Source organism: Cetorhinus maximus, chromosome 18, assembly GCF_964194155.1.
Source record: "Cetorhinus maximus chromosome 18, sCetMax3.hap1.1, whole genome shotgun sequence".
Lineage (NCBI taxonomy): Eukaryota > Metazoa > Chordata > Chondrichthyes > Lamniformes > Cetorhinidae > Cetorhinus > Cetorhinus maximus.
Window position 1 is genome coordinate 85,990,240 of NC_135896.1, and position 11,545 is coordinate 86,001,784.

The 11,545-nt window shown below is 48.1% G+C and overlaps 1 protein-coding gene across 1 annotated transcript in view; it reads right to left on the bottom strand.

Annotated features, from left to right (window-relative positions):
• Positions 1-10,889, bottom strand: part of LOC144693318 (pleckstrin homology domain-containing family G member 3-like) — a 201,215-nt gene extending 190,326 nt beyond the window's left edge. Inside the window, exon 1 of the mRNA XM_078563111.1 lies at positions 10,719-10,889. The gene's annotated coding sequence lies outside the window, so the exon portion shown is untranslated. The remainder of the gene's footprint in view (positions 1-10,718) is intronic.
• Between the last annotated feature and the right edge of the window lie 656 nt (positions 10,890-11,545).

Below are 11,545 nucleotides of genomic sequence, written 5' to 3' on the forward strand. Positions count from 1 at the left end.
CCAAATTGTAAGGTACATTGCGATCAGCAGCGGTCCCAGCACTGATCCTTGTGGAATGCCACTTCCCACCTTCTGCCACTCTGAAGAACTAACCTTTATTCCCACTCTCCGCTTTCTATTTTGAATTCAACGAGCAATCCAGTCTGCCACTTGTCCCGGCTCCACGTTCTCTAACCTTATTCTCCAACTGATGCCTTAAGCTCTGGAATTCCCTCCTTAAACCTCTCCCTCACTCTACTTGCTCCTCCTTAAAACCTATCTCTTTGACCAAGATTTTGGTCATCCCCTAATATCATCTCATGTGGTTTGGTGACAAATTTTGTCCAATAACGCCCCAGTGAAGTGCCTTGGGACATTTTATTGTGTTAAAGGTGCTATATAGATGCAAGCTTTTTGTTGTTGCATTCAGGAGTTTTTTTTTGCAGAAACAAGCTAAATGGTGCTCATGTGCACTCCCTGTGATCTTTACATTCCTATCGTTAACCTTTAACCCGTGGTATTTGCAGAAAGAACTGGAGATTCAGGCTGCCACTTCCAGAGGCACGAAGTGCAATCACCCTTCAAGCGAACAGTAACTAAAATGAGTCAATTAAGACACTCGCTACCATAGGAACCATGGCAAGTGTCAACAATGGCTCTCCTTCCATAGCCCCACTAAACTAACAAATCATTCCAAGGTGCCTCACCAAAGCGGCTGAGACAGAAGCCTTTGAAATGATGAAGGGCTTTGATAGGATAGAGAACGAGAAGATGTTTCCACTTGTGAGACGGTGGGAGGTATTTAACATAGAGCAGGATTTAAGGGAGATGACAGGGGAGGTTAAAGAGATGGGTTTTGAGGCATGTTTTTCAACTGGGGAGAGATATACATAGTCAATTAAAACAGCACAAGCTAATGTGAACCATTTGCTCGTCTGCCGATTCTTTCAAGTACATTTCATTCAACTCATTAGCCACATGGTTATGCACACCCCCCTTAATCTTAGAGAATCTGTCTGTTTTTGTTCCAGATCAATAAGTATTTTGTCAAATCAATGATCGGTCTCTCTGCCTCTATCTTTGGAAAGAATGAAAGTCAAGCCCTCTGTGCATGAAATCATCCATGGCTTCCCGCTCCCCCCCCATCTTTGTAACCTCGTCCAGGCCTAGAACTGCCCGACATCTCCGCGTTCCTCAACTCCAACCTTGAGCATCCCCAACTCCCTTAACCCCATCATTTGCAGCTGTACCTTCAGCCATCTAGGCTCTGAGCTCTTGAATTCCCTACCCAAATCCCTTTGCCTTGCTCTATCTCTCTCCTCTTTTAAGACAACCCTTGAAACCAACCTCTGACCAAGCTTTTGGTCACCTCTCCTGATATCTGCTCCTTTGGCCCAGTGTCAAATTCTGTCTGATAATGGTCCTGTGAAATGCCTTAAGGGATATCCTACTATGTTAAAGGCACTATATAAATGCAGTTGTTGTTGGATGAATGCTTTGTCACATGACCCCACTGGCTCAGGTTGGCACCAATTTACAGTTGGGAAAAAAGTGATCCCACACTCTCAGCAGGCTTCCCTTATTCTCAGGGGAGCATGGATCAAAGAACCTAGGGACAGCAAAGTGGATTCACCAGTGAGTATGCAAGATGGCAGGAGCACAGTTATAAATTATTTCTTGAGGAACACTCAATTCTTCAGCCTCAATGGTCACCCCTTGCATCTCCACCAAGCAAATACTAGCCCAGTACTTCAACCTGATCTAAAAAATAGAAGGAAAGGCTCAAATGTGCACATGGCCCACAAAGACGCCCAAAATAAAAATGTGAAAAGGTACCTGCCAGACACTCTTCTGGCTCACAAGCCAGCCCCTCCTCCCCCCACCCCCTCAGCAGGTTTGGCCAGGAGAGCAGGCAACCCCTCCAAGGCCAATATATCCACCCTGATTGTCTGGTGCCCAAAGCTAAATGCAGAAAGCAAAATGGGTCTAACCCAAGGCTCTGTACAACTGAAGCATTGTTTCCTGCACTTGGTAATCCAGGCTCATTGGGATAAAGGCCAAAATTACATTAGTTTTTTTGATTACATTTGTACTGTACGGTAACTTTTAAGCTGTGTGTGTACCTAGAATCTCAAATTCCTTTGGATCCTCCAAATTCCTCTACAGCTCCTTGTCTTTCACCATTCAAAAAGTGTTCGTATTTATCTTTATTGGGCCAGTTTATATTGACTGTTGGCTGCTTAAGTCACAAATGTCTGGATCAGGAAGCATTTTCCATATAAAAATACATTGAGATGGACGGCATCATATTAGTGTCAGCTCCTGGAATCTTTGTGATGGGTGTCTACGAGATACCGTAAATGATGAGGCCCTAAGGATGCTCTATCTAGCTGGAAAGAAATATTGTGAATCGACAAGTTAGTTATTTGCCAGCTTTCTCTCCTGAAATTGCGAACATTTCACTAGCGCAGTGACATGGGAGTGCTGCACTGCCAGAAGTGCCACCTTTTGGATGAGACCGGCCCTGTGGACCCAGATCACTATTCAAAAAAGAGCAGGTGAATTCTCCCCAGTATCCTGGCCAACAATTACACCTCAACCAACATCAGTAAACAGGATTAACCCTTCAGTCATCTTATTTGTGAACCATGCTCTGTGAAAATTAGCTGTGGTTTTTGGCTATACAATACAGAGTGTACTTCAAAAGCAGTCACACAGAATCTCACAGTGCAGAAGAGGCCCTTCAGCCCATTGAGTCTGCACTGACATGTAAGAAACACCTGACATACCTACCTAATCCCATTTACCAGCACTTGGCCCATAGCCTTGAATGTTAAGACGTGCCAAGTGTTCATCCAGGTACTTTTTAAAGGATGTGAGGCAACCCTCCTCCACCACCCTCCCAGGCAGTGCATTCCAGACTGTCACCACCCTCTGGGTAAAAAGGTTTTTCCTCACACACCCCCTAAACCTCCTCCCCCTTACCTTGAACTTATGTCCGCTTGTGACTGACCCTTCAACTAAGGGGAACAGCTGCTCCCTATCCACCCTGTCCATGCCCCTCATAATCTTGTACACCTCGATCAGGTTGCCCCTCAGTCTTCTCTGCTCCAACAAAAACAACCCAAGTCTATCCAATCTCTCTTCATAACTTAAATGTTTCATCCCAGGCAACATCCTGGTGAATGTCCTCTGCACTCCCTCCAGTGCAATCACATGCTTCCTATAATGTGGTGACCAGAACTGCACACAGTACTCCAGCTGTGGCCTCACCAAGGTTCTATACACTCCAACATAACCTCAGCAGGTCTGACAACATCTGCGGAGAGGAACACGGTTAACGTTTTGAATCCATGTGACTCTTCAGCAGAACTGCTGAAGAGTTATACGGACTCGAAATCTTAACTGTGTTCCTCTCTGCAGATGGTGTCAGACCTGCTGAGTTTTTCCAGCTATTTTTGTTTTTGTTTCAGATTTCCAGCATCCGCAGTATTTTGCATTTATCCAACATGACCTCCCTACTTTTGTAATCTATGCCTCGATTGATAAAGGCAAGTGTCTCATATGCCTTTTTCACCACCCCGCTAACATGCCCCTCCGCCTTCAGAGATCTATGGACACACACGCCAAGGTCCCTTTGTTCCTCAGAACTTCCAAGTGCCATGCCGTTCATTGAATACTTCCTTGTCAAATTACTCCTTCCAAAGTGTCTCACCTCACACTTTTCAGGGTTAAATTCCATCTGCCACCTATCTGCCCATTTGACCATCCCATCTATATCTTCCCGTAGCCCAAGACACTCAACCTCACTTTTAACCACCCGGCCAATCTTTGTGTCATCCGCAAACTTACTAATCCTACCCCCCACATAGTCATCTATGTCGTTTATATAAATGACAAATAATAGGGGACCGAGCACAGATCCCTGTGGTACGCCACTGGACACTGGCTTCCAGTCACTAAAGCATCCTTCTGTCATCACCCCATGCCTCCTACAACTAAGCCAATTTTGAATCCACCTTATCAAATTACCCCGTATCCCATGTGGATTTCAGCAAAGCTGAAATCCATATAAACTACATCAACTACACTACCCTCATCTACACACCTGGTCACCTCCTCAAAAAATTCAATCAAATTTGTTAGCCATGACCTCCCTCTGTCAAAGCCATGTTGACTATCCCTGATCGAACCTTGCCTCTCCAAGTGGAGATAGATACTCTCCTTCAGAAATTTCTCCAATAGTTTCCCTACCACTGACGTGAGACTCACTGGCCTTAAGTTCCCTGGCTTATCTCTACAACCCTTCTTAAACAGCAGAACCACATTAGCTGTTCTCCAGTCCTCTGGCACCTCCCCCGTGGCCAGAGAGGAATTAAAAATTTGGGTCAGTGCCCCTGCGATCTCCTCCCTTGCCTCCCTCAGCAGTTTGGGACACAAATCATCCAGACCTGGAGATTTGTCCACTTTTAAGCCTGCCAACACCTCCAATACCTTGTCACTCCCGATATCAATTTGCTTAAGAACCTCGCAGTCTCTCTCCCCGAGTTCAATACCTTCATCCTCATTCTCTTGGGTGAAGATGGATGTGAAGTATTCGTTCTACACTCTACTGATGTCCTCTGGCTCCACCCATAGATTGCCCCCTTGGTCCCTTATGGTCCCTACTCTTTCCCTGGTTATCCTCTTCCCATTGATATACTTCTAAAATATTTTGGGATTTTCCCTACTTTTACCAGCCAGAGCTTTCTCATATCCCCTCTTTGCTCTCCTAATTGCTTCCTTAAACTCCACCCTGCACTTTTTGTACTCCAATAGTTTGCTTCCCTTGTATCAGCTAAAAGCCTCTCTTTTCTTTTTCATCGTAACCTGAATATCTCTGTCGCTTGTAAATTGGAACATTAAGATGTATGCGGTGTTATTTTGCTCCTCTTGTTGGGAACTATTCCCAGTCCTGTTACAGCTGCAATCTCTTACTCAAATCGCCCTGCTTCATATGTTTGGACCCAGTTAGTGTTTCAGTTGGCTAACCAATGGGGGTGGGAGTCGGGGGGAGGCGGATTGCAACTGAGTTGAAATGCTGCCCTCAGCCAACGAGTAAAAATCACAACATTAAAAAAGAGCAGGAACCTAGGCTGAATTTTGCCTTCCTTTATCCTGGCCTAGCAACAACAACTTGTATTTATATAACACCTTCAATGTAATAAAACACCCAAGGCACATCACAGGAGCATTGTAAAGCAAAACTGGACACCTAGCCACAAAAGGAGATATTAAGGCAGATGCCATAGGCTTGGTCAAAGAGGTAGGTTTTAAGGAGCGTCTTAAGGGAGGAAAGGGAAGTAGAGAGATGGGGGGAATTCCAGAGCTCTCGGGCTTCACAGCTGAGGACACGACCACCAATGTTGGAGTGATTAAAATCAAGAGGCCAGAATTAGAGGGCCGCAGATATCTGCAAAGGTTGTGGGGCTGAATAAGATTACAGGAGAGTTTGAATGCAAGGAATACAAACATAAAGTGCTGGGAATAGAAAGTAATGGCAGCATCTGCGGAGAGAGAAACAGAGTTAATGTTTCAAGAATGGAGTTTTTATTTCAGATCTCTGACATCCACAATATTTTGCTTTTATTTGAATGCAAGGAAGTTAGACAAGTGGTCTGACAATTTAGAGGCAGTGAAGGGGTTGAGGGAGGTGGTGGTGAGGTAGTGCTGGGTGTCGTTGGTTTACGTGTTGAAGCTGTCACTGCATTTTCAAGTGATGTCGCAGAAAGACAGCATATGGATAAGAAATAAGAGGGGGGCCAAAAAATAGATCCATGGGGGACACCAAAGGTAATGCTTTGGGAGCAGGAAGAAAAGGCTGGCCAGGATTAGGTAGATAAGAATGCAACCAGATGAGATCAGTCCCACCCAGCTGGACAACAGTGGAGAGGTGTTGGAATATGGTGAGTGGTCAACCCTGGAAAAGGCTGCAGACAGGTTGAGAAGGATGGGGAGGTAAAGTTCATCTTTGTCACAGTCACATAGGAGGACACTTGTGACTTTTATTAGAGCCATTTCAATACTGTAGCGGTGGGGGGAGGGAGCGGGGTGGCGGGGTGGGGGCTGGTGAACCTAATTGGAAGGATTTAAACATGGAGTTCCAGGAAAAATGGGCACAGATTTCAGAGGTGGCAACAAGGGTCAGTTTAGCGAGGAGAGGGGTGATTCTGACAGATTTGAAAGAATGACTTTGATATCCCATCTTTCAAGTCATGGTTTGGGGACAGTGATAGGGTTGCTACATCACTCTTTTAGTGCTACCTCTTATGTCAGCCATCTATCAGTGGTAGCCCTCTTGCCTCGGAGTCAGAATACTGTGGTTTCAAGTCCCTCCCCAGCGAATTGAGGATGTAATCTAGGCTGAAACCCCCAGTACAATATTGAGGAAGTGCTGTCAGCAGTGCTGTCTTTCAGGATGAGGTGTTAAAGAGCGTCACCTGAAAACTCAGGTGGATATAAAAGATCCCATGACACTCCTGGCCAATATTTATCCCCCTATTGATTCAATTGTGGGAGCTTGCTGTGCGCAAACTGGTTGTCACCTTTCACCCTTAATTACACTCCAAAAGTATTAATTGGCTATAAGATGCTGTAATGATAGGTGGATTGTAAACGCCAAGCTGCCCAAATCCCAGAGGGAAACTTGAAACAACTGCCATAACTATTTGCAATTTGTACTTATTTCGAGATGTGAGCTTTGAATTCAGTAAAGACGGCCACTAAGTCTTATAGGTTTCTTAAAATACTAACGCAAACCTTTATTAAATAAAAAAAATGATTTTAAGCACATACATAGGTTTAAAAATTACGACAATGATAATTCCTAGCTCCTCTAGTTAATCTAACTTCCAGTTACACCTCCATTAAGGCAACAGTAAAAACACATGTATTTTAAAAGACCGGGGCAAAGTAACACGATACCCTGAACAGTTGAATTCAAAATGAATTTTCTTAACTTCAGTTTCTTTAGGCAGCAGCTTAAGGCTTAGATGCTGGAGGCTATTCACACTCGTTAGATCTTCGAATGCCTTCTTTCCTACGCACAACCTCATCTCCTTTATACATATTTTCCCCTTTGAATGCAAATTCCCATTGTTTCACTATGTCATTAGACTTTACCTCTCTAATAATAATCTCTCATGGTGCCAATTTTACCTGTAGCCTTTGGGAAAAATAAACACACTGTTTCTTAACTTCTCCTGCCTAGGTGAAACATTTCACCCCCTCTTTTGAATTCAAGCTAGTCTGGTTTATTTAAAAATGCAAATGTTCCCTTTACGCCTCACATTCTAAAAAATTCCCCCATGTTTGCCTACTTAGCATTTCAAACCTAGTTTATCTTCTGATACATCAAAGCCTTCAGACCAGCTGCCTTTAATTAAACTAAGACACACACACACACACACACACCCCCATTACTCTACTTTACAATAAATTCCAATGACATTATGAAAATTATTATATCTTCCTAATAGATGCTTTGGGATATCCTGAGATTGAGATAGGCGATATATACATGCAACTCGGTCTTTTTTGTCCTGCAGAATTAAACACAGTGCATAAAGCACAGAGTTAGCACCAGCCCCCCTACCCCACAATTTCACTGGAAGCAATTCCATAATATACACAGGATATATATCTGTCCTGAATAAAACTATTACAGTCAGTGCTTCACCCCAGTGTTAAAACTGCTCTCCCCAGATATTGTACAAGTTTAGGAGGTCAAAACCTGCTCGGTGTTTTTCAATTCGTCATACAGGTAGCGTGAAAATTTCACACACATGCCCACTTTTACTGTGATAACCATAGCAAGTTTCAACTGGTTCTCAGATTCCCCAATGATACGGTCTAAATTCTAAACTAAATCTACTGGTCAAAAGGGATAATCAGTGGTCACTATAACTACACTTGACTGATAAGATCACAGGGCAGAGACACACAGACAGTTTAGTTCTTTACATAACCTGTAAGAGTGCTGTAAGTGCTATTTGGCCCAACAGGTCCATGCTAGTGTTTATGCTCCACTCAACCACCCTCCCCCTCCCCCTCCCCCTCCCCCCTACTCATCAATCCCTATAAACATCTGCTTTATTCCTTCTTTCTCCCTCAAGTATTTAGCTAGCTTTCTCTTGGAATGCATCTATGCTATTCACCTCAACTATTCCTTATGGTAGCGAGTTCCACATTTGCACCTCCCCCTAAATAAGTTTCTCCTGAATTCTTTACTTGATCTATTTGTGCCTAGGTGGATAGATTCTTGGTAAGCAGGAGGGTGATGGGTTATAGGCAGTAGGTGGGATGCGGATTTCAGGTTACTATCAGATCAGCTATGATTTTATTAAATGGCAGAGCAGGCTCGAGAGGCTGAATGCCCTACTCCTGCTCCTTGTTCTTACGTTCATATTTATGGTCCCTAGTTTTGGGTTCCTTCATCAGTGAAAAATCCCTTCACTACGCCTACCCTACCATCATAATTTTAAAGATCTCTATTATGTCATCCCCTCAGCCTTTCCTGTATTTTTTCAAAAGAGCAAAGAGCCCCTTCTCACTGTATCATTGATATGTGGCTTTTCAGGATGATACAAACAGAAAAAAGCCAAGCTTATCACACCTATCTGTCAACATAGCTTCAGTGTGACTTTATCAACCATTCGATTACTGAAGCCAATTAACACCAGAGACAGGACTGAGCAGAATGCTAGTGACAGTGTCATCATTGTGATATTAACCACAGATCAATCAGCAGTTTTACATTGACATCACATCATCAGTTCACATTGTTTGACAAACCCTTTCAGTGAATGTGGATCTCCTTTCAATCTCCAAACCATATCACAGGCATTCCCCTCCCCGTGCCCTCCCCCACCCTCTCCACCCGCCCTCTCCGTGCCCTCTCCGTGCCCTCCCTCGTCGCCCACCCTCTCCGTGCCCTCCCTTGTCACCCACCCTCTCCACCTGCCCTCTCTGTGCCCTCTCCGTGCCCTCCCTCATCGCCCACCCTTTCCGTGCCCTCTCTGTGCCCTCCCTCGTCGCCCACCCTCTCCGTGCCCTCTCCGTGCCCTCCCTCGTCGCCCACCCTCTCCGTGCCCTCCCTCATCGCCCACCCTCTCCGTGCCCTCCCTCATCGCCCACCCTCTCCGTGCCCTCCCCGTCGCCCACCCTCTCCGCCCGCCCTCTCCATGCCCTCTCCATGCCCTCCCCGTTGCCCACCCTCTCCGCCCGCCCTCTCCGTGCCCTATCCATGCCCTCCCCGTCGCCCACCCTCTCTGCCCGCCCTCTCCATGCCCTCTCAGTGCCCTCCTCCGTCGCCCACCCTCTCCGTGCCCTCCCCGTCGCCCACCCTCTCCGCCCCCTCCCCGTCGCCCACCCTCTCCGCCCGCCCTCTCCATGCCCTCCCCATCGCCCACCCTCTGTGCCCTCCCCATCGCCCACCCTCTCCGTGCCCTCTGTGCCCTCCCTGTCACCCACCCTCTCCGTGCCCTCTGTGCCCTCCCTGTCACCCACCCTCTCCGTGCCCTCTGTGCCCTCCCCGTCGCCCACCCTCTCCGCCCGCCCTCTCCATGCCCTCCCCATCGCCCACCCTCTCCGTGCCCTCCCCGTCGCCCACCCTCTCCGTGCCCTCCCCGTCACCCACCCTCTCCGTGCCCTCCCTGTCACCCACCCTCTCCGTGCCCTCCCTGTCACCCACCCTCTCCGTGCCCTCTGTGCCCTCCCTGTCACCCACCCTCTCCGTGCCCTCTGTGCCCTCCCCGTCGCCCACCCTCTCCGCCCGCCCTCTCCATGCCCTCCCCATCGCCCACCCTCTCTGTGCCCTCCCCGTCACCCACCCTCTCCATGCCCTCCCCCCTCGCCCACCTTCTCTGTGCCCTCGCCCACCTTCTCTGTGCCCTCCCCCTCGCCCACCTTCTCTGTGCCCTCGCCCACCTTCTCTGTGCCCTCCCCCCTCGCCCACCTTCTCTGTGCCCTCCCCCCTCGCCCACCCTCTCCATGCCCTCCCCCCTCGCCCACCTTCTCTGTGCCCTCGCCCACCTTCTCTGTGCCCTCCCCCCTCGCCCACCTTCTCTGTGCCCTCGCCCACCTTCTCTGTGCCCTCCCCCCTCGCCCACCTTCTCTGTGCCCTCCCCCCTCGCCCACCTTCTCCGTGCCCTCCCCCTCGCCCACCTTCTCCGTGCCCTCCCCCCTCGCCCACCTTCTCTGTGCCCTCCCCCCTCGCCCACCTTCTCTGTGCCCTCCCCCCTCGCCCACCTTCTCTGTGCCCTCCCCCTCGCCCACCTTCTCTGTGCCCTCCCCCCTCGCCCACCTTCTCTGTGCCCTCCCCCCTCGCCCACCTTCTCTGTGCCCTCCCCCCTCGCCCACCTTCTCTGTGCCCTCCCCCCTCGCCCACCTTCTCTGTGCCCTCCCCCCTCGCCCACCTTCTCTGTGCCCTCCCCCCTCGCCCACCTTCTCTGTGCCCTCCCCCCTCGCCCACCTTCTCTGTGCCCTCCCCCCTCGCCCACCTTCTCTGTTTATCTGCACCGATCCCTCGTTATGTGGCTGCATGTGACCCAGCTCGAATCCTGCACCACACAGTAACGCACCCGCATCCCACACCCTCGACACAAAGCAAGTTCCAGCAGCTCACCAACAAACCCCAACCTCCCAAATCTGAAAGCTGAGACCGGTCAGAATCAGGCGGGGCGGCAGGAGCAGCAACTCACCAGGGGATATGCCCGAGGCTGGGGAGGACAGTGACTCCGGGAGGGACTGTGGGGATGTACAACACTCCTCCGTCCACCCTATTTCCCCCTTTCTCGTCCGCGCTTCTCCCCCTCTCGTGTTTCGGTTGCTGTGAAATTGATGCAGCCTCCACCACCTCCTGCGCTTGTCAGTTTCAGCCGCGCACTGCGCATGCGCCACAAACTTTCCCAAACTTTCAAAAAGTTTTCCCGACCCCGCCCTGCCCTCATTAACCTCTCCCCCAAATCTCCTCCTCTCTCCCGCCCCATCTTTTGATAGGTTATTGCTCCATTTAAAAAAAGAACTTTATAAAGTATACATATTATAAAAAGGCACAAATATGGAAAATAAAGGGAAAAAGTTTCCATTGGCTAATTTGAACTCAAACGATCAACACCATTTATAAAATGTTTCCACGACCTGCAAAATTACATCAGCGTCTTTTTAAAAAAAAACCTTCATTCTTTTTAAAAGAATGTCGAAGGAATGTCATTTGGGGCCACTTAAAATTCTTTAGTCGAGCGTGAGTTTTAAATATGAAATAATGTGCTAGGTTTTATAAACATGTATGTGCAGAGGTTGATATTTTGCAAGAATTGAAGGTGAGGTCATTATATTGGATCGCAGTTGGTTTCTGGGCAATGTTTTAAGCGCTTCCTTTGAGTGCTACACACGTGGCTGGAATGTCAACTGAGAGTTTGGAATTATGAATGAGGTATTTACATCACTGGAAGCTCAAACCCTACATTGTTCAGCTTCTCCCGTTCATTATATCCCTCCGCGCCTGAACGTAAACCTCGGGTCGTTC